This window comes from Bos grunniens, chromosome 8 (genome assembly GCF_055505025.1).
Source record: "Bos grunniens cultivar Pamir isolate PY7600 chromosome 8, Bosgru_T2T1.0, whole genome shotgun sequence".
Classification (NCBI taxonomy): Eukaryota; Metazoa; Chordata; class Mammalia; order Artiodactyla; family Bovidae; genus Bos; species Bos grunniens.
The window spans coordinates 16,685,934-16,706,734 of NC_141172.1; the positions used below are offsets into that span (position 1 = coordinate 16,685,934).

The 20,801-nt window shown below is 36.8% G+C and overlaps 1 protein-coding gene across 15 annotated transcripts in view; it reads left to right on the forward strand.

Moving 5' to 3' along the window:
- Positions 1–20,801, forward strand: part of LOC147366710 (uncharacterized) — a 1,020,409-nt gene that overhangs the window by 357,130 nt on the left and 642,478 nt on the right. Inside the window, exon 7 of one of the 15 annotated variants that reach the window (XR_015168970.1) lies at positions 3,659–4,650. The exons of 13 other annotated variants lie outside the window; for them this stretch is intronic. The gene's annotated coding sequence lies outside the window, so the exon portion shown is untranslated. Of the gene's footprint in view, positions 1–3,509; positions 3,636–3,658; positions 4,651–20,801 lie in introns of those variants that run through there. One more of the 15 variants, XR_015168969.1, reaches the window with a different exon arrangement.

The window sequence follows — 20,801 nt, forward strand, 5'->3', positions numbered from 1 at the left end:
TAGGGCTAATACGATTGGAGTAGTTACTAATTACTGATGTCCAGTAAATTTCTGATCATTATTGAAACCACTGTAAAACAAGAAAGCCATTACTTGAGGAATGGAAAAATGAAAAAAGAACTTTTCTGTGTAATGAGGCCCAAAATAATTAATAATCGCATTAATGTCAAAATGCCTTGGGAGGAATTTGGAAGTATTGACAATTGGTTCATCAGCAGCATGTCTACATATTCTCTAGACTATCATGCAATTAACACAATGATTTCAGTGTCATCATAACAACAAATAAATATGGAATATTTTTAGTGTGCATTTATTTTTTTTAATTTTATTTTATTTTTAAACTTTACAATATTGTATTAGTTTTGCCAAATATCAAAATGGATCCACCACAGGTATACATGTGTTCCCCATCCTGAACCCTCCTCCCTCCTCCCTCCCCATACCATCCATCTGGGTCGTCCCAGTGCACCAGCCCCAAGCATCCAGTATCGTACATCGAACCTGGACTGGCAACTCATTTCATACATGATTATTATACATGTTTCAAGGCCATTCTCCCAAATCTTCCCACCCTCTCCCTCTCCAACAGAGTCCAGAAGACTGTTCTATACATCAGTGTCTCTTTTGCTGTCTTGTACACAGGGTTATTGTTACCGTCTTTCTAAATTCCATATATATGCGTTAGTATACTGTATTGGTGTTTTTCTTTCTGGCTTACTTCACTCTGTATAATAGGCTCAAGTTTCATCCACCTCATTAGAACTGATTCAAATGTATTCTTTTTAATGGCTGAGTAATACTCTATTGTGTATATGTACCACATCTTTCTTATCCATTCATCTGCTGATGGGCATCTAGGTTGCTTCCATGTCCTGGCTATTATAAACAGTGCTGCGCTAAATAGACATTTCTCCAAAGAAGCCATACAGATGGCTAACAAACACATGAAAAGATGCTCAACATCACTCATCAGAGAAATGCAAATCAAAACCACTATGAGGTACCATTTCACGCCAGTCAGAATGGCTGTGATCCAAAAGTCTACAAGCAATAAATGCTGGAGAGAGTGTGGAGAAAAGGAAACCCTCTTACACTGTTGGTGGGAATGCAAACTAGTACAGCCACTATGGAGAACAGTGTGGAGATTCCTTAAAAAACTGGAAATAGAACTGCCTTATCATCTAGCAATCCCACTGCTGGGCATACACACTGAGGAAACCAGAAGGGAAAGAGACACGTGTAGTATGCATTTAATAGAGAAAATATTAGTTTAAATAAAAAAATCTGCTAATACCTTGCTTAACTGATAACATAATTAAGAAACAAGTATTCAAACATTATTTCCAATCTTTTCAAATACTTTTTTATATTTCAAATAGAAATATAATACTCCAAGGATTTAAGGCAATTTGGGGAATTATTATCTTTGTGTGTGTGTAGTCAAACACACGTGCACATTTATTGTTCATATTTAAGAAGGGGAATTGGCATGTCTGAGCTTACAAGTCATCCAATGAGGAATAATAAAATAAAGTAAATTTGTTTTATGGGGCTATAATCAAGTCTTAAAACTGAATCATATTCTTTCCACAGATAGAACATCATGGGAATTATTGAAGGACCCCAAACTAATAGCCATCCTAGTAAGACTTATAAAATAATAGCAATACATAATTTCATCCTCTTTAAATATTGTGCTATAGTAATTGAAATGTCACTGAGCATTGATTTCCCCAAAAGCACCAAGAAATATATGAAGAAAAGGCTCAGAGTAAATGTTCTTCCCAAATGGAAGGTAAATGAGAAGGCTAGAAGTGGTAATGGGTATTTCAGAAATTAAGACAAGTTTAAAGCACTGGTTTGAGGGCAATGTGAACTTTGAGTGATTATAACAAGCCTTATTCTATGTATATAAAATCTTCTTTCATATAATAATCATACTGGTATTGGGGGAATTTTCTGCACAGGTATTTAGCATATAGCTGTGGTGGTCAAACTAAGGCATACACCATTTGAACTTGTATATTTTAATGCACATGAGTGTGTGCTAAATTGCTTCAGTCATATCTGACTCTTTACGACTCTATGGGCTGTAGCCCAGCAGTCTCCTTGGTCCATGGGATTTTCCAGGCAAGAATACTGAAGTGGGTTGCCACGCCCTCCTCCTGGGGCTCTTCCTGATCTTCATCTCTTGTCTTCTGCATTGTCAGGTGGGTTCTCTACAACTAGTGTGCCACCTGGAAAATCCATTTTAATGCACACTTAAGCCTTAATGTGCTAATGATATGGCATCCTATTTGATAATTTTGTTCTTTATTTACTAAACACTCAAGTGGGTTAAAAGAGTTAATATTGCTTCTTTCATCTGATATATAGTCTCAGTTCAGTTCAGTTCAGTCGCTCAGTTGTGTCCGACTCTTTGCGACCCCATGAATTGCAGCACGCCAGGCCTCCCTGTCCATCACCAACTCCCGGAGTTCACTCAAACTCATGTCCATAGAGTCGGTGATGCCATCCAGCCATCTGATCCTCTGTCGTCCCCTTCTCCTCCTGCCCCCAATCCCTCCCAGCATCAGAGTCTTTTCCAATGAGTCAACTCTTTGCATGAGGTGGCCAAAGTACTGGAGTTTCAGCTTTAGCATCAGTCCTTCCAAAGAACACGCAGGACTGATCTCCTTTAGAATGGATTGGTTGGATATATAGTCTAGAACTCCTTAAATTAGGGTCAGGAGTAAAAGCTAAAGTGGGCAGTAAGAAAGAAATTCTAGTTTCCCTTTTGTATGTTGTTCTTAACTCATCTTACCCAGGCACTCTAGAAATTCTTTGAAATATTTGTATTGTTTTGTTTTTTTCTTTTCCCATATTCTCCCTAAAATCTGCCTTCCAGAACGAATCTTATACTAATTATTTATAGTGAGGTCTGTATGAGGATATACTGGGTACACTGTAGAAAAAGTGTCATGTTGAAATCTATCCAAATAGCCTAAAAATAACTTGTGATATATATTTATATGGGGCTTCCCTGGTGGCTCAGATGGTAAAGAATCTGCCTACAATGCAGGAGACCCAGGTTTGATTCCTGGGTTGGTAAGATCTCCTGGAGGAGGAAATGGCAACCCACTGCAGTCGTCTTGCCTGAAGAATTTCCTGGACAGAGAAGCCTGACAGGCTACCGTCCATGGGATCGCAAAAAGTCAGACACAACTGAGTGACTAATACACATACACACATTTATACATTAAATGTCAGTAGACAATTAAGTCCCAGAGTTGTCTTTGGAGGAATGTTTGCATTTTAGTACTGCATTAGGCTTGTTTTATGAAAAATTTGATCCTTTGTAAAAAGAAACTATTAAGTCATTGATCAAAGCACTCTAGGATTTGCTTCCTGTTGTCCATAAAATCATACCAATGTTAGAGCTCTTGTCTTGTGCTTTTGTAAGACCCAAGTTGTTTTCTACCTACAGAGTATATATTGAAGACCTTCTCTTCTTTTGTCAACTATAGGAGAAAAACTGAAATACTCTAATATCATACTAGATTCCATCACAGACTTTTGAAGAGAGATATTTGCTTACTTTAAACTTTTTAAAAATTGTTCAGTTCAGTTCATTCGCTCAGTCGTGTCTGACTCTTTGCGACCCCATGAATCGCAGCACGCCAGGCCTCCCTGTCCATCACCAACTCCCGGAGTTCACTCAGACTCACGGTCATCGAGTCGGTGATGCCATCCAGCCATCTCATCCTCTGTCGTCCCCTTCTCCTCCTGCTCCCAATCCCTCCCAGCATCGGAGTCTTTTCCAATGAGTCAACTCTTCGCATGAGGTAGCCAAAGTACTGGAGCTTCAGCTTTGGCATCATTCCTTCCAAAGAACACCCAGAACTGATCTCCTTCAGAATGGACTGGTTGGATCTCCTTGCTGTATTGTTTTCAGGTATACAACATAGTGATTCCATTTTAAGTTATTGTATATTAAAACATTGGCTATATGCTCTGTACTGTACAGTATATCCTTGTAGCTAATTTATTTTATACACTGTAATTTGTACTCTCAATCTTCTTCCTTTTTCATGCCCTTCCACTTGCCCTTTCCCACTGGTAACCACTAGTTTGTACTCTATAACTGTAAGTCTGTTTCTGTTTGTTTATTTTAAAGATTCTACATATAAGCGATAGAGTATTTGTCTGTATCTCTCTTTTTCACTAAGGATAATGCCCTATAGGCCTGTCCATGTCGTTCTTTTTGATGGCTGAGTAGTGCTCATTGTATATCTTCTTTACTCAATCATCTGTTGATGGACACTTGTTTCAATATTTAAGCCATTTTAATGATGATATGAACACTGGAGTGTATATATCTTTGGAATGTTGTGCTTTCATTTTATTTTAGACATATACCCAGGAACAGAATGGATTTGTCATATATGGCCTTTATTGTGTTGGTTTGTATTCCCTCTATACTCACCTTGTTGAGAGTTTCTATTTTAAGTGGATGGTATATTTCATCAAATGCTTTTTATGTATCTTTTGGAATGATCACAAGATTTTTATCCTTGACTTTAAGTTGTTGTATCACATTTCAGTTGCTGAACTATTCTGATATCCCTGGAATAAATCCCACTTGATTGTGGTGTATGATCCTCTTAATGTATTGTTGAGTTTGGTTTGTCAATTTTATTGAGGATTTTTACATCTACTTTCACCAAAATTGTTAGCCTGTAATTTTTTTTTTTTTGGTGGTGTCTTTGTATGAGAAGAGTTAACACTGGTCTCATAAAGTAAATTTGGGTTCTTTTTTCTTCAGTTTTTTGAAAGAGTTTGAAATGAATAGACATTAGATCTTTGAATGTTTGGTGGAACTCATAAGTGAAGCTCTTTGGTCCTGGAGTTTTGTTTGTTAGGAGTTTTTGGATTACTGGTTCAGTCTCTTTGCAAATGATGGGTCTGTTCTGATTTTCTAATACTTCATGTTCAGTCTTATAAGATTGTATATTTTCAGGAATGTATCCATGTCTTCTAGGTTGCCAGTACATGATTGTTCATAGTCATCTCTTTTGTATTTCCATGGTGTTAATTGTAACTTCTTTTACTTCTAATATTAATTATTTAAGCCCATTCCCTTTTTTCTTGGTGAGTCTGTTTAAAGGTTTGTTAGCTTTATTTTTTCAAAGAAAAATATATTGAATTTTTGATCTTTTCTATTACTTTATTCTCCATTTTACATACTTCCATTGTGATTTTTATTATTTCCTTCTTTCTCTTAACTTAGGGCTTAATTTGTTTTTCTAGTTCCTTTATGCAGAAAGTTAGGTTGATTATTTGGGACTTTGTTTATTGAGAAAGGCCTGTTTTGCTAAGAACTTTCTTCTTAAAAACGCTTTTGCTGCATTCTGTAGATTTGGAATGCTTTATTTTAATTATTATTTGTTTTGATGTATTTTTTTTAATTTCATTATTGACCCTTTGGTTGTTGACTATCATGTTTAATCTCCATGTATTTGCATTTTTTCCAGTTTCTTTCTTGTAATTTTTAGTTGCATACTATTGTGGTCCAAAACATACTTGATATGATTTCAGTCCTCTTAGATTTATTGATACTTCTTTTGTGGCTTAATATGTGATCTATTCTGGAGAATGTTTATGGGCACTTCAGAAGAATGTGATTCTGCTGTTCCCCAGTATTTTGAAAGAGTTGTGTATGTTTTAATATATTTTTAGAGCTTATAATTGCTATCTGTTAATAGACTGTCTAAGGCTAGTTACACCGTATTTGGAACCAGACCCCCAAAACATGGGGTTTTAATTATCTTGGCTAAGTAAAAGTCAAAGTATAAGCTTACTGATGTTTGCTTTCTTCAGAGCATCTGATTTTACCCTATGTGCTAAAGGCATCAATGGTTGGTTGATTGATGATTAATTTAATCTGAGCTACTGAGCCATATTAGAGAAAATGACACCACAAAGCAGATTGATATCACTATAAATTCATGATCACTAGCTTCAGGTCCAAACATGCCTCACAGTTCCACTATATTTCTGTTTTCAACTTGTTCTCATTTTTATGACTGTTTTAAAGTTTGTCATTTTTCTTAGATTTCTGATAACCTCTTCCCATCAAACCCAATATGCCATTGCTATTAGTATATGACCTTACTTCTTACTGTATAAAGAATAGAAAGCCATCAGAAGGAAATGCTTTCAATGTTTTGTTATCAAGGCTACAGTCTACCAATATCCCCATCTAACATGTAAAGTGATTGAAATAGTGACTGGCACATAGTAATCACTAAACAGAAATCATCATCATCACTATCATCTTATCATTATTATTATACTAGTCAGTATTTTATTATGTATATATTATTATTTTTCATCTTGCTATATAAGTTTTTCTTAATCACTTAACTTGTCCTTCCAACCATTTTCTTTATTGAGTTTTCAAAAATCTTATGTTATTATTTGATCCCTATCCTCTTTTTCCTTTTCAATTGGATTGTTAAATACAATTCTGAGCTTAAGCTCTATTGATCTATTTTTAAACAAGATTTATTCTATTAAAAAAAAAACCTTTCTTCTGTTCATGCATTTCTTCAAATTTCACCCATTTCCCCCCTATTCTCTGTTTCCCAATGAAATTTCTTCAGTAAATCATCTTTACTTAAAAATCTCTATTTTCTCCCAGTTTACTTCATCCATGCATCACCACCTCAGTGGACTGAGTTTGAGTAAACTCGAGGAGACTGTGAAGGACAGGAAATCCTGAAGCACTGCAGTCCTGGGGGTCACAAAGAGTTGAACATGACTTAGCAACTAAACAACAACTTAATCCATAAGCCAGTCTCCTAGATTGGGTAAATCAAAATAGCTCTCTTTATGCTGAAACATGACCTAAATTAACTATATTTAATAACTTTTATAATCCTCATCTTACTTAATCTTGCTGCAAATTTTGACATAATTTACCACTCTATCCTCTGAAAAGTTAGTTTTCTTTAGGCTTCTTCACTTGTCATGTACTTCATAATGATCCCTACCAAAACATACATCTATATATCTAATTCTATATCAGGCCTCAACTCTCAGTTCCTGATGTGGTCATCTGGCTGTATATTCAACATTTCCATTTCGATGTCTGAAATGAAACTCAAACTTCTCATGTCCAAAATTGATTTTATGTTTTCCAAATAACATGTTTCCATCACTTCTGACTTCTTTTTTCCTTAATATCCCAAGTTAATCCATTACTATATGCGTAACCTAAATGCTTCTCGAGTCTATCACCACCACTACCATCCAGCAATCTCCATTACCACTGTTACCATCATTGTAGCTCATGTTACTTCATCTTTCACAGTAACTATTAAATGAATTTCACATTTCTTACCCAACTATCAAATATATTGCATCCACAGTGATATAATAGAAAATGCACAAATATGTAAGACTTGCACTAGCTATAAAACTTTTAAGACCTTTCCATCACTTTTAAGATTAAATATGGCTCTGAAGACCCCAGATATTCTGGTCTCTGTGTATATTTCTTATCAGAGTTAATCCAGTCATATTGACTTTCTCTCACTTGCTCACATGTTTTCTTTCCCATTACTTTGTATATACTGTTCACTGTCAAAAATTGATTGTATGGAGCTAAACTTGAAATAGTATCTAGTTGCTCAATTTTTATAAACAGAAGTATTATTGCAGTGTGTACTATCTGATTAATTCAGTTTATCCTTAAATTTTCAACTTTAGAGTCACTTTCTCAGGGAAGCCATAATTGACCCACTCCTTTGTAGGACTGATTCTATTATCATGCATTCTCATAATACAATATTCCTTTTTTTCAGTGTACAACTCTCTATATAACTTGATTGTTTTACTGATGTCTGTATCTAAGTAGGTTAAAGGTTACATTAGAATTTGAACCACATTTAGTTGTGTTCAAAATTTTATCCCTAGAGCCTAGCACAGTCCCTGTTTCAAATATGCTCAGTGAATATTTTTTTCAAATGACTAATTCACTGAATAAAAGAACAAAACTTAATTACAGCATATTCCTAGAATAGGATTCAAGTAGAAATAAGAAAGAGCTTAAGTGGAAGAAAAAAGAAAAGCTAAAAATTGAATACTTTCATCAATATTGAAATCTGTCCCAACTGAATGAAGAGGTAGAAATTAGGTCTATAACTGGCATTTGCTCATAAGCTGATTTTTTTTTATCTTTGTCCTTTTTTTTAACTACAAAAACTCAATTTCATATGAGTCAACCTAATAAAATTCACTGGCTCATTAATTTATTAAGTGATACTCTAAATAATTATTAATAACTATTCTTGAGGCATTTTACTAAGTACCTGGCATAAGCACAAACAAATCATGGGCTCTGGCTTCATGTTGCTGAGACTTAGAAGAAGATAGACATGGACAGACGACATAAATGTGATAAAGGCCATTTTGATTCAATAGGAATGGAAAAGTAAGTATGTATAAGAAGACGATGACTTCAGAGTACAGATTGACTGGGAGTCTCGCACTCCATATATCTACAAAGGAAATGAGGAACGCTGACAGTGGCACCCATTAACTGCTGAATTGAGCTGACAAGGAAATCTGTGACATCCTGGCAGAACTAAAAGTGATAACTAAATGATTAGTTTGAAACTCCAATTTTGCTTTTGATAACAAACAAGGGTAGTACTTGGAGAAGGCAATGGCACCCCACTCCAGTGCTCTTTCCTGGAAAATCCCATGGATGGAGGAGCCTGTGGGCTGTAGTCCAGGGGGTCGCAAAGAGTCAGACACAACTGAGCGACTTCACTTTCACTTTTCACTTTCATGCATGGGAGAAGGAAATGGCAACCCACTTCAGTGTTCTTGCCTGGAGAATCCCAGGGATGGGGGAGCCTGGTGGGCTGCCGTCTATGGGGTTGCACGGAGTCAGAAACGACTGACGCGACCTAGCAGCAGCAGCAAGGGTAATACTCCAGGTTTAGAAGTAGGTATCAAAGCCAGTGAATCAAGGATTGTGGAGAATGCAAATGAACAGTAGGGAATTCTTTGTGGGTCACTTGGCTGATCAGTGCTTTATTTCCTTACCTATTCTTAGGTTTGGTTAGCTATGATATAATTGTTAAAGTCTTGTGCAGCTAGGAAATGGTATGGTTCTAAGGCAACTGTGTCTCAATGTCTGCCCCTATAACTGTATAATATCAGGCCTGGACATGGGATTATAGACCATCCAGTAGCCAATGTAGTCATGTTACACATGAAAGATTGGAAGCTCAGTTGAGAAATCCAAATCTAAAATTGCATAATTAGACAATTCTAAAACTGAGACAGAAACACAGCTCTCTTATTTCAGTTGTCGTTTGGAAGACAACACAATTTGGATGAGCAAAAGCAATGTATAAAAATAAATACTTATTAGATGCTTACTATGTGTCTGTCACTGTGCTGAGTGCTATACATGTGTTATCTCATTTAAAGCTCTAGACTCTGTGAGGTTAGTATCAGTACTATTCTTATGGCCATTTGGCACCTTAGGACACCAAGATTTATGAATATTAATTCAGTTGCCCTATATCAATCAGCCAGTAAGGACTGAGACTCTCACATGAATTTATTATATGTAAAGTTATCTCTCTTACTTTCTCATTTACATATCAAAAAATCTATTGTGGTTTTTTCTACTTCATGTTTCAGGTAAATCCACTTACAAACATGTTATCTTTTATTTTTAAATCTCTTACATAGTGTTCACAATTTCAGGGAGTGTGAGCTATGTGTGTGCAATGAATCTGCCTTTGGAAACTGTATCCTGATCAATGTAGGGCAAACGATATTTCCTTGCTGAAATAAAAATGATAGGTACGACCAGAGTAAAGGCAACCAGGTTTGATTATGGTTTTTACCTCTGTGATACACACTTTAGAGTCCACAGGATTCCTGTGAAATTATAGTTCTCCAGCTTTCAGTGTTTCTAATATGTTTTTATTTTTACATTGGCAGCATGTCCAGTGAAAGACAGTTTCTCTATTGATATATTCTTGCCCAATGCATCCCAGAGAGTTTTTTCCATCTTCATTATACAGGTAACACATATAAATCTCAGATCACAAATGAACATTGCTACAAATTAATATAGTGCTGTGCTTCCTTGAAGACATGACTTTTTTTCTTGCATCTCTCATTTCTTCTAGTGTGAAAATATTTAATCTTAGTCCATCTGAGGTGAATTCATTCATTCGATTCAGTGCTTCTCAGTCGATTTAGGTGTTTTTCGTTTCCAGTTTATATTTGGGGTACATCTGATATGTATTTTCAAAAGGTTTCAAGTAGCGTCAAGGCATCAATGGGAGAAGAGTAGATGACTGTGATTCTTAGTCACCTATTCATCTTGATATCCTCTTAAATTTATATCACTCCATCTAATCATGTGCCTTATTATCTATACTCTTCCATTTGCTGAGAAATTCATGTTTCTCTAATGATGTCTGAGCACATAAAAGGCATCACAGGTGCTTCATCCTGATGATGAGTCCCCCAAAATTCTAGCACTCTCCCTCATCATTTACATATCACTCTTGGAGGGTATGTAAATAATTGATTGGTTTCCAGTTCCCCTCCAGGGTACTAAAAGCTCTCTGTGATTGTCTAAGGACTTTCATATAAACATATTGTTGTCGTTTAGTCGCTAAAGCATGTGTAACTCTTTGTGACTCTATGGACTGTAGCCCACCAGGCTCCTCTGTCCATGAGTTTTCCCAGGCAAGAATATTTCAGTGGGTTGCCATTTCCTTCCCCAGGGGATCTTCCTGACCCAGGGATCAAACCCACATCTCCTGCTTGGCAGATGGATGGCCTTTTATGGGTTAAATTTTGTATCCCAACAAAAGATGTGTTGAAGTCCCAAATTCTCTTATGTATGTGATCTTATTTAGAAATAGAATCTATATAATAAATGCATAAATTTATAAATATATAAATTAAATAAATCTAATTAAGTTGAGTTCATTATATTGGGGCCTAATTCAGTATGACTGATGTCTTTGTAAGATAATGTGGAAACAGACACACACAAGGAACCAACAGGCATGTCACGACAGAGGTAAAGGTTGCAAAGATGTATCTACAAAGTCAGGGCACATCAAAGATTGCTGTCCACCATCAGACACTAGGAAGAGGAAATGAAGGATTCTACTCAGAGTCTCAGAAAGAGGAAAAAGCCCTGCTGACACTTCGATTTGAGATTTCTAGCCCCTCAAACATGTGAGGTAGTAAATTTTTTTTAAAGTTATTAAACCTGTAGGTGGTATTATAGCAGCCCTAGGAAACGCATATAGGTCCTTATGCCATGCTGGCAGAGACATTTATCAACTCCACAAGTCCCAAGAATTTGCCCAGCTTGAGGTGTACAAGTTCTTGTATTTTTGGATCCTAAAGCTCATTTATGAACCTTATTATGTATCTAATCCTGGAAATTAGTCTGAGGAAGAAGTTATTAGAAAGACTTGGTATAAGTCCCTTTCTTGGGGCAAATATGAAGTTCTAATTCTCTTGCCTTTGGCTTCATCTCCATTCCAGTTTCATTTAGAATGGGTTTATGAAAAAAATATTAAATGGATCACTTATTCTTCTATGTCTACTGTTTGGTATAGTCATTGTTTCTTGAACTGTTAGGATTTTGGCCTTCTTATACAAAGTCAAGTTTCTAACAACTTTAGCGTTTTGTTCCCTCAAGAATTTGTCTCTGTAAGGTATTTCCAAAGCATATTTTGAAACTTAATGGCTGAGAATTTACCTTTTCCACTGTGCGCTTCTATTTAATCATCCTTCTCCCAAGTGGCATGGATTGAATGCAGGAAGACAAAGAGGAACAGAAACTTCCAGCAAAAGAATCACTTTGATTAATCTTGCAAAACATCCTATCATTATTTGGAAAACTCTTCTGAAGTTAGATCATTAGATTTGGTAATTTTGTTTATTAACAGTGTGTATGGTTTCACAAAATTCTCTCTTTGGTTCTGTTATAACTGAGAATATCCTCCCAGATGGTAGTGGAATTGCACTTGACTCAGTAGAAAATGTTAAAGGGAATTAAAATGTATCACTTTCTTCTTTATAAAGAGAACTGAGAAATCTTAAGGGAAAGTGTGGGTTTAGGAGTGAAATTTTAGATTGTGCTTTACATCTTACTGGGGGATTTTGTATATGCTGGTTCTGTTTAGGACTTTCAGTTGGTATTAACCCTAGGATCAAGGATTACCTGATTCTTGATATTGACTCATTTTTACATGGGCCCTGAAGGAGAGATATGAACATAAGAGAGAAATCAACACAAATGAATATGAAAGCTTTTGACCTCGAGCCACAGGCAGAATTCTGACGAGCTAGACTGAACCTTGTGGAGAGGTCTGTGTGAAAGACTTATATTATTTGGCATTTATGCTAGACGTTCTGTTGGCATCTTGACACAACTCCATGATGTATTTTATTCGGTAGAGGATAGAACTATAGATTCTATATTTCAGACATCTTGACAGTTTAACTTTTTACCAAGGTGGGATATTTTGGCTCAGGCAGCCTATCGTGAACATTTACTTTTTGGGTGGCCAAGGGAAGTTCAAGTCTATCTTCTTCTCCGGTACTTGGAGGAATGTGTTTGACTTTCAGGATGTCAAGTGACATATGATAGGGCTCTGATCTTAGAGTAAAATGATATTCAATTCAGTCTTAACCTTCTTGGTAATTTATTATTAATTTGGGTATGTCTGGGCCTAAACATAATTATCTTTTTCTGTAAAGTGGAAGAGTCAGAACAGTTGACTTGGAATTTATTCTGGTTAGTCCTTAAACTTTCTAACGAATAATGCATTTGTTAGACTAAACATTGCCTTTAAACTCCTATTCGGTTTTAATTCCTTAAACTTTCCCAAAAGTTCTTATATAGTGAGAAAAGATACTTGGTATAGACATCTTATTTTAACAGAGAGACTCCATACTTTTGAGTACACCCAGATCCTGATTAGAAGCTGAATTAGTCTTATACATTTATGGAAGTTAATCTCATAAATCCTTGGGAAGTGTCATCTGCTTGGATTGAGCCCTGTATTGACTTCCTGGTCTTGATCGCTTCAGATGAGCACTGCTCCTTGCAGGAAGAGTTGGCAAGAGGAGGAACCATGATTTCCTTCTCACTACTCCACTATGTCAAACATGTATTCCCATTTATTCATTTCCACAGTGCTAGAAAGTGAGTGCTATTATTTCGAACTCATGGATAGTATAGATGGTATAAGTAACCTGCCCAAATTTTGGTCTTTATGAGTTGGAATACACTTTATTTAAGTGTTATGGTTTCACATCCAACTTTCTGTCTACCATGCTCCAGTCAGTTTGCTCGTTTACTACTATCTACATGCAGAGAAAAAGTCATTCTCTACTCATCGCTTTCAGGGTTTGTTCTTAAGTGTTACTGATTTGATTATATACTTAAACTGCCTCACCTCTCAGACACTGTGTTCTTTTATTCAAAAATGGGGATAATTATTGCTGGCTCCTAGACACTTCACAAGAATAGTTTCAGGTTTAATTAGAAAATGAGCAATAGTTTTAGAAACCTCGGTGCATCCTTGGTTATTAATGGACTGAACTATTTTCAGCCAATTAATAAGACATTCTTTTTCTATTCCAATTTAAATCTTCAGTCATGTCTCTAATTGTAAACTTGCATCACTCCTTTTACAGGGGCCCTATGTAGACGCTTCTCTTTTTCTTATATAAACTTATTCTTCACAAGAAAACTGAACATAATCATTTATACCTTTATTTGAATTTCTCAGTGAACTAGCTCCTCCAGAATAGTCTCTATTCCTTGTAAAATTATCTGACTATTGAATTTACCTGTCAAAAGGAATTCAGATGTTAGTAAGGAAACATTTGGAAAAGTAAAATTGTCATCTCCACGCCCTTGAAATTAGGTATGTTTCTAGAAATAACCATCTATACTTTTTTCCATTTATCATATAAAACAGAGAAAAGTATTTGATAACAAACACGAAGTTCAATATCCATGCTTCACCCCAATTACAATTTTCCAAGTTCTAATAAGGAGATAGCAGAGTATGGTTCCTATTAGAAAATCTGTTACTTGATTCAAGTTAAGCATGTTTTCTCTTTGGTCCTCAACAAGGATTGCAATTAGTCCCTTCTAGCACATACAGGAATACCTGACAGTTTTGTTTGCACAGCGCAATGTACCATGACTATTATGGTAAAAAAACTCCACTTAACAGTAAAAAAAAAAATCAGAAGAGGAAAATAACTGTTTCAGCCAAGATCACACAGCTTGGAAGTATTGTGGCAGAGCAAGAACTAGATTGTAGACAAACCCAAGTTTTGTCGATTACACCTCAAAATTCTCCAAATGAGTCTTCAACAGTGCTTGAACCAAGAACTTCCAGATGTTCAAGCTGGATTTAGAAAAGGGAGAGGAACCAGAGATCAAATTGCCAACATCTGTTGGATCATAGAAAAAGCAAGAGAGTTCCAGAAAAACATCTACTTCTGCTTTATTGACTACAACAGAGCCTTTGTCTGTGTGGATCACAACAAACTGTGGAATATTCTTAAAGAGATAGGAATACTAGACCACCTTAGCTGCCTCCTGAGAAATCTGTATGCAGGTCAAGAAGCAACAGTTAACAACCAGAAGTGGAACAACGGACTGGTTCCAAATTGGTAAAGGAATACATCAAGGCTGTATATTCTCACCCTGCTTATTTAACTTATATGCAGAGTACATCATGAGAAACTCTGGGCCTGATGAAGCACAAGCTGGAATCAAGATTGCCGGGAGAAATATCAATAACCTCAGATATGCAGATGACACCACCCTTATGGAGGAAGTGAATAGGAACTGAAGAGCCTCTTGATGAAAGTGAAAGAGGAGAGTGAAAAAGCTGGCTTAAAACTCAACATTCAAAAAACTAAGATCATGGCATCAGGTCCCATCATTTCATGGCAAATAGATGGGAAAACAATGGAAACACTGATAGTTTTATTTTTTTGGCTCCAAAATCATTGCAGTTGGTGACTGCAGCCATGAAATTAAAAGACGCTTGCTCCTTGGAAGAAAAGCTATGACTAATTGAGACAGCATATTAAAAAGCAGAGATATCACTTTTACCAACAAAGGTCTGTCTAGTCAAAGCTATGGTTTTTCCAGGAGTCATGTATGGATGTAAGAGCTGAACCGTAAAGAAAGCTGACTACTGAAGAATTGATGCTTTTGATCTGTGGTGTTGGAAAAGACTTTTGAAAGTCTGTTGGACTGCAAGATCAAACCAGTCCATCCTAAAGGAAATCGGTCCTGAATATTGATTGGAAGGACTGATGCTAAAGCTGAAACTCCAATACTTTGGCCACCAAAGTGGCCAAAGCAAAGAGCTGACTCATTTGAAAAGAGCCTGATGCTGGGAATGACTGAAGGCAGGAGGAGAAGTGGATGTCAGAGGATGAGATGGTTGGATGGCATCACCGACTTGATGGACATGAGTCTGAGTAAGCTCCGGGAGTTGGTGATGGACAGGGAAGCCTGGCATGCTGCAGTCCATGGGGGTTACAAAGAGTCAGACATGACTGAGTGACTGAACTGAATAGGGAGGATGATGATCAATTCTAAATGAAGATACTCTAAATCTTGTTCAGAGTTCTGTCATCAGAAGATGTTAAACATGGAAGGGAGATTTACAACAATTTATTCTGGTGCTCTTCTGTCAAGAAGAGAAACACAGACTGAGAAAGTTTAGTGGCCTTACCTCAAATTCAGTAACCCATTATTGGAGTGGGTTCATGCATAGACGGACTCTCAAGGCCCCTGACAATCTCTCTGGTGAATCTTTGTGGTGTTCTGATTTCACAGCACGAGAATGCTTTATGTCTTCCCACATACAGATATGCCAGTAAAACTGCAAGAAGGGAGGCTTTAAAATGAACCTTTTAAATTTCATTCTTTAGTACGTGTATGAGCAGAATGCAAATAGTGTCAATTTCATTATCTTTCGCACAAAATGTTCCCTTCTCAGGGCCAAATCAGGGGTAGGAGATATGGAACTGTGCCCCAAGTACCTCAAGGGCAGCTGGCCACTTCTATTTCCAAATCCCAAACACCTGCATTTCTCAAAAGCTGGGGCTGTTTCTGAAGAGACGTTTGGAAGTCATCAATATACTGCTTACTTACTGTGGATTTGAGAACCTTGAAATGTCAAGTTTTAGCTTCAGGCCACGTTGGATTTGTGAGCCCTCATACTGATGGGTGATGAGATCATTTACATTGGATCATACCTCTGGTGTGTGAGCAATTCAGTAAGTGATGAATACACTGGGAATTACTGCGGTACATCTGCTGGACACTTTTATAAAATAGCTCTCTCATCTCACCTCCTAGGTGTGCAATCTTCAATCAGGAAACATATTTGAAGCAAGAAATCAGTTCTCAACCTGGGGCTGTATCATCTGCTCCTGTCTCTTTTGCAGACTGTAATCTTGTCTACTGACACACTGCAGAGTAGACAACTATAGAACAGGGATTCCTGGCCATCAAATAATGCACTCTGGAAAACACCTCCAAAGTTATGACTGACCATTTGCTGACAATTGTTAGAAAATTATGATTAACATGCTGAGAGAGAGACGGAGACAGATCCCTTTCTTTCTTAAATACACAGACATGTCAGGCACTGAGCTAGATTCTTGCAATTCCGTCACTTGTAATATGAACATGTCCCTGGTTCTCGCTGAGTTTTCAAACTACCTGTGATATAGGCGATTTTAATGTGATAAATTCTGCCACAAATTAAATAGAGTGTTAAAGTAGTGAATAGTAAAATAACTTAAGTCAGGAATACCTTTGCAACTTGTTCCTGAAGAAGATACATTTCAATGGATTGTTGAATTGGTCAGGTGAATATTGGGGTAGAAACATTGAATGTTTCTAAAGAAAAATGCATGCGTGTAGGATTAGGGTAGAAATAAAACCATAACTGCAAGGGAAATGTAAATAGGACAGTAAGAATGGAAATATTCATTCAGGCAATAGTTATGTAGAGTCCTATCCTCTATCAGCTGCTCGCTGTGTAATAAGGCTCATTTTGGGTTCGGTTCTACTGGCTTCTACTGGTTCAGTTCTTCGTTCATTCATCAATCCTGTATTCAGTGTTTGGCGTGTTTCTAGCACTATAACGGTCACTGGTCCTTTGAGCTGAAAGCTGGAGATTCATCTAAATTCTTGACATGTTTAAAGTCAACCATTGAGTCAACTAGGAGTTTTGATTTGATACCAGTAATAAAAATGTGATTATAGCGGTTTAAACACATAAGGGTTTATTCTCCTTTGTAGGAATCTAAATGTAGCCTGTTGTGGAGAAATAAAAGTTTTCTTTAGTATTTAGTACTCTTGAAAAGCATCTGCCTGCAATGCAGGAGACCTGAGTTTCTATCCCTAGATAGGGAAGATCCCCTGGAGAAGGGAATGACAACCCACTCCAGTATTCTTGCCTAGAAAATTCCATGGGCTGAGGAGTCAGGTAGGCTACCGTCTGTGGGATCTCAAAGAGACATGACAGAACTAACCTTCTTGTAAAAAGCTCTGGCCTCCCCAGTCACAGGTATTGATGTAATAAGAAGGTAGGAAATGCTTGCTTTCACTTTCCCTAGGAATATTTTACTCTTTATTACCATGAAGATTTGATTTATAACTATTTGTCTAGTTAATTGCTCTGATCTGAGGGAACCAGCCTGGACTAGGTCTCTAAGTTAAGACCTGAGATGTTAGGAAGACTGGAGGCAATACCTTCTTAGGCATTTCCATTTTAAAGTGGAAATGAGATGAAGAGGAAGAGATGAAGCTCAGAACTTGAAGACATCGTTCTCGCTTAAAAGTCACCAGAGATACCCAGTGGTTTCTCTGATCCCTGGGAAGATGTATTTACCTTCTAAAAAGGTTCCCATCTTTTTCAGAGAGATTATTATCCTATCGGCATAATTTTTCTCCTCCCCTTTCTGGAGGAGTAATGGCTATCTCTTTTCTGAATGTAAGTGGAGAAAATCTATTGTCTGTTCCTCTCTGTGCAGTATCCAACTACCAACACTGGATGGTTTGACCTGGCTTTCACCAGGTCGCTCCAGGGTTAGGGCCTGGGTAAGTAGAGGTAGGCTGACAGACTTAACTACTACAGAGTAATTAAGAAGAAACCAGTCTGATGATACACAGCACCTCATGTTACACACTCAAGACAAAATTAATAAGCAGTAATATTAAAAACGGAGAAGGCAATGGCAACCCACTCCAGGACTCTTGCCTGGAAAATCCCATGGATGGAGGAGCCTCATGGGCTGCAGTCCATGGGGTCGCTAGGAGTCGGACAGGACTGAGTGACTTCACTTTCACTTTCATGCATTGGAGAAGGAAATGGCAACCCACTCCAGTGTTCTTGCCTGGAGAATCCCAGGGACGGGGGAGCCTGGTGGGCTGCCGTCTATGGGGTCGCACAGAGTCAGATACGACTGAAGCGACTTAGCAGCAGCAATATTAAAAACTTAACATCGGTTCAGCCCAGGTATGATAATACCAGGAAGCCATTAAGAATCCAGGGTTTTTCAATAATTTCTTAGCTTGTGGTTCCTATTTTCAAGATTATGATATAGCTTTTGGGTCTCTAACTATTATAGTCATATTCCAGGCAAGAATTAAGAGTCCAGAGGTTCAAAATGATTATTTTTAGAAATCTTTCCATGAAACTACTCAGATTTAATTCCTCATCCCCATCTACAAAAGACACTAAGGAACATAGCATTAGTTTCCCTTGGACAGTATTTAGGGGATCAGTTAATAAAGGAGTATAGGGTTGAAAGAGATAAAGCATTTCCTGCCTCCAGTACTCTTGCCTGGAAAATTCCATGGACTGAGGAAATCTGAGGAAATCTAAGGTAATCTGTGATTACCTTAATCACAGATAACATTAGTCTCTCTTTCAACCGTATACTTTAAGAGAGAAGAAAACTGATGGAAAATTGAGTCATTTAGCACAAACACTTTACTTTCCTGGAAATTTTAAGGCCACAGGTAGGTACAGTGGGTTGATTAAGGACATAACATTTCATGACAATGAATGATTGCCATCCCAACTGATTTTTCTGTAACAATCTTTGTTTTCCCTGCAGACTTCCATATTTTCAAGTATTGGCTAGTTTAGTAGAAAAAGTAATGTTTCCACAAGACTACCTGTGAGCATGTATTTCAACATGCCAATACACATCACAGTAAATAAAAAATGGTGGTGGAAGTATTTTTCATATTTCACTGTTTCCAGAAAAGTTAGTATTCTTAACATAGTTTTCTTCTGGATCTCTTATTTCAATAATAGTAAATGTGTTAAGAAGGACAATTTTGACATCTTTGAAAGCATGCGTTAGGCCAGATTGCAGCTAAAGTCAGAACATTCCACTTAATCAGTCTTTTTTGAACTATAGTTGTTAATTTTTTTATGCATTGAGCATTTTGTTGGGGACTCCTCTGTGTCAGGCATTGTGTTAGATATCTGCTTTAACTAGGTGACTTGTAGCTCTTGTTAACAAGGGTAATGCCAGATGCTCATGAACACTTTGTCTTCAGACAGTTAGTGTTATTTATTAACCTAAGTTCAACCATCTCCACAAAACTGTATTATTAAATGATGAGTGAAATCTCAGATCTTATTTGCAATCTGCATCGTGGGCCATGTACCCCTGATATTATACTGGCCTTTCCAGTCCAGCATTTGAATTAGGTCGTGGTAGAGTGTTGATGCGATGATCATGTTAGATATTTAAAAGTGAAAATATGATAACCTGCCTTGGTTAATAGATTTATTATTAACAGTCCACTTTTCATGCCTACTAAAAACAAGCTTAATATTAAATGGTGTAGAAAGAAAAGCAGGATGATATAAACTTGATTTCAACTACTCTGAAGCTATGCAGTATTGGATGTTACTTGAACTTTCTGATCTTTTGCTCCTCAAAAAAAAAAAAAAAAAATAGAGAAAAGAGAGACAGAAAAGAGAGTGAAAGACACAGATTTAGAGAACAAACTAGAGATTCCTAGTAGGGAAAGGCAAGGGGATAGAGGGGTATGAGATTAAGAGAGACAAACTGCTATGTATATAATATTAATAAGTGACAGGGTATTATTGTACAGTACAAGGAAATATAGCCATTATTTTGTAATAATTTTAAATAAAGTATAAACCTAAAAATATTGAATCACTATTTTATATACTAAAACTATAATAATATTGTCAATTGACTATATTTCAATTAAAAAAAGGAAAGAAGGAGAAGAGGAGGGAAGGGGAGACTAACTTTCTCATGAGCTATTATTGAGAATTAATATGAGGTTTTTTGAAAATTGAAAATAAGATTTAGAAAATGTTTATTAGATTATGAAACAAATTTTAGACCCTCAATTAATGGTAGCATTTATTCTAGCACTTTCTAACCCTCCCTTCCTTTCTTCCCTCCCCCATTCCTTCCCTCTCCCACTTCCTTCCTTCCCTACCTCTTTCCTTTTTTCCCCCCACTCTTCTTCCTTAAAAGAAATACTACACATGTAGTTTTATTTCCTCTTTCATCTTTTAATGGAGTTACAGATATATAGTATCAAAATCTTAACTGAAAAGGCATATGGAAGGACAGGGAAGTTTCAGAAATTACAGAGTCAGACTTAGTAAAACAATGATGCCTCTCCATCTCTCTGCACA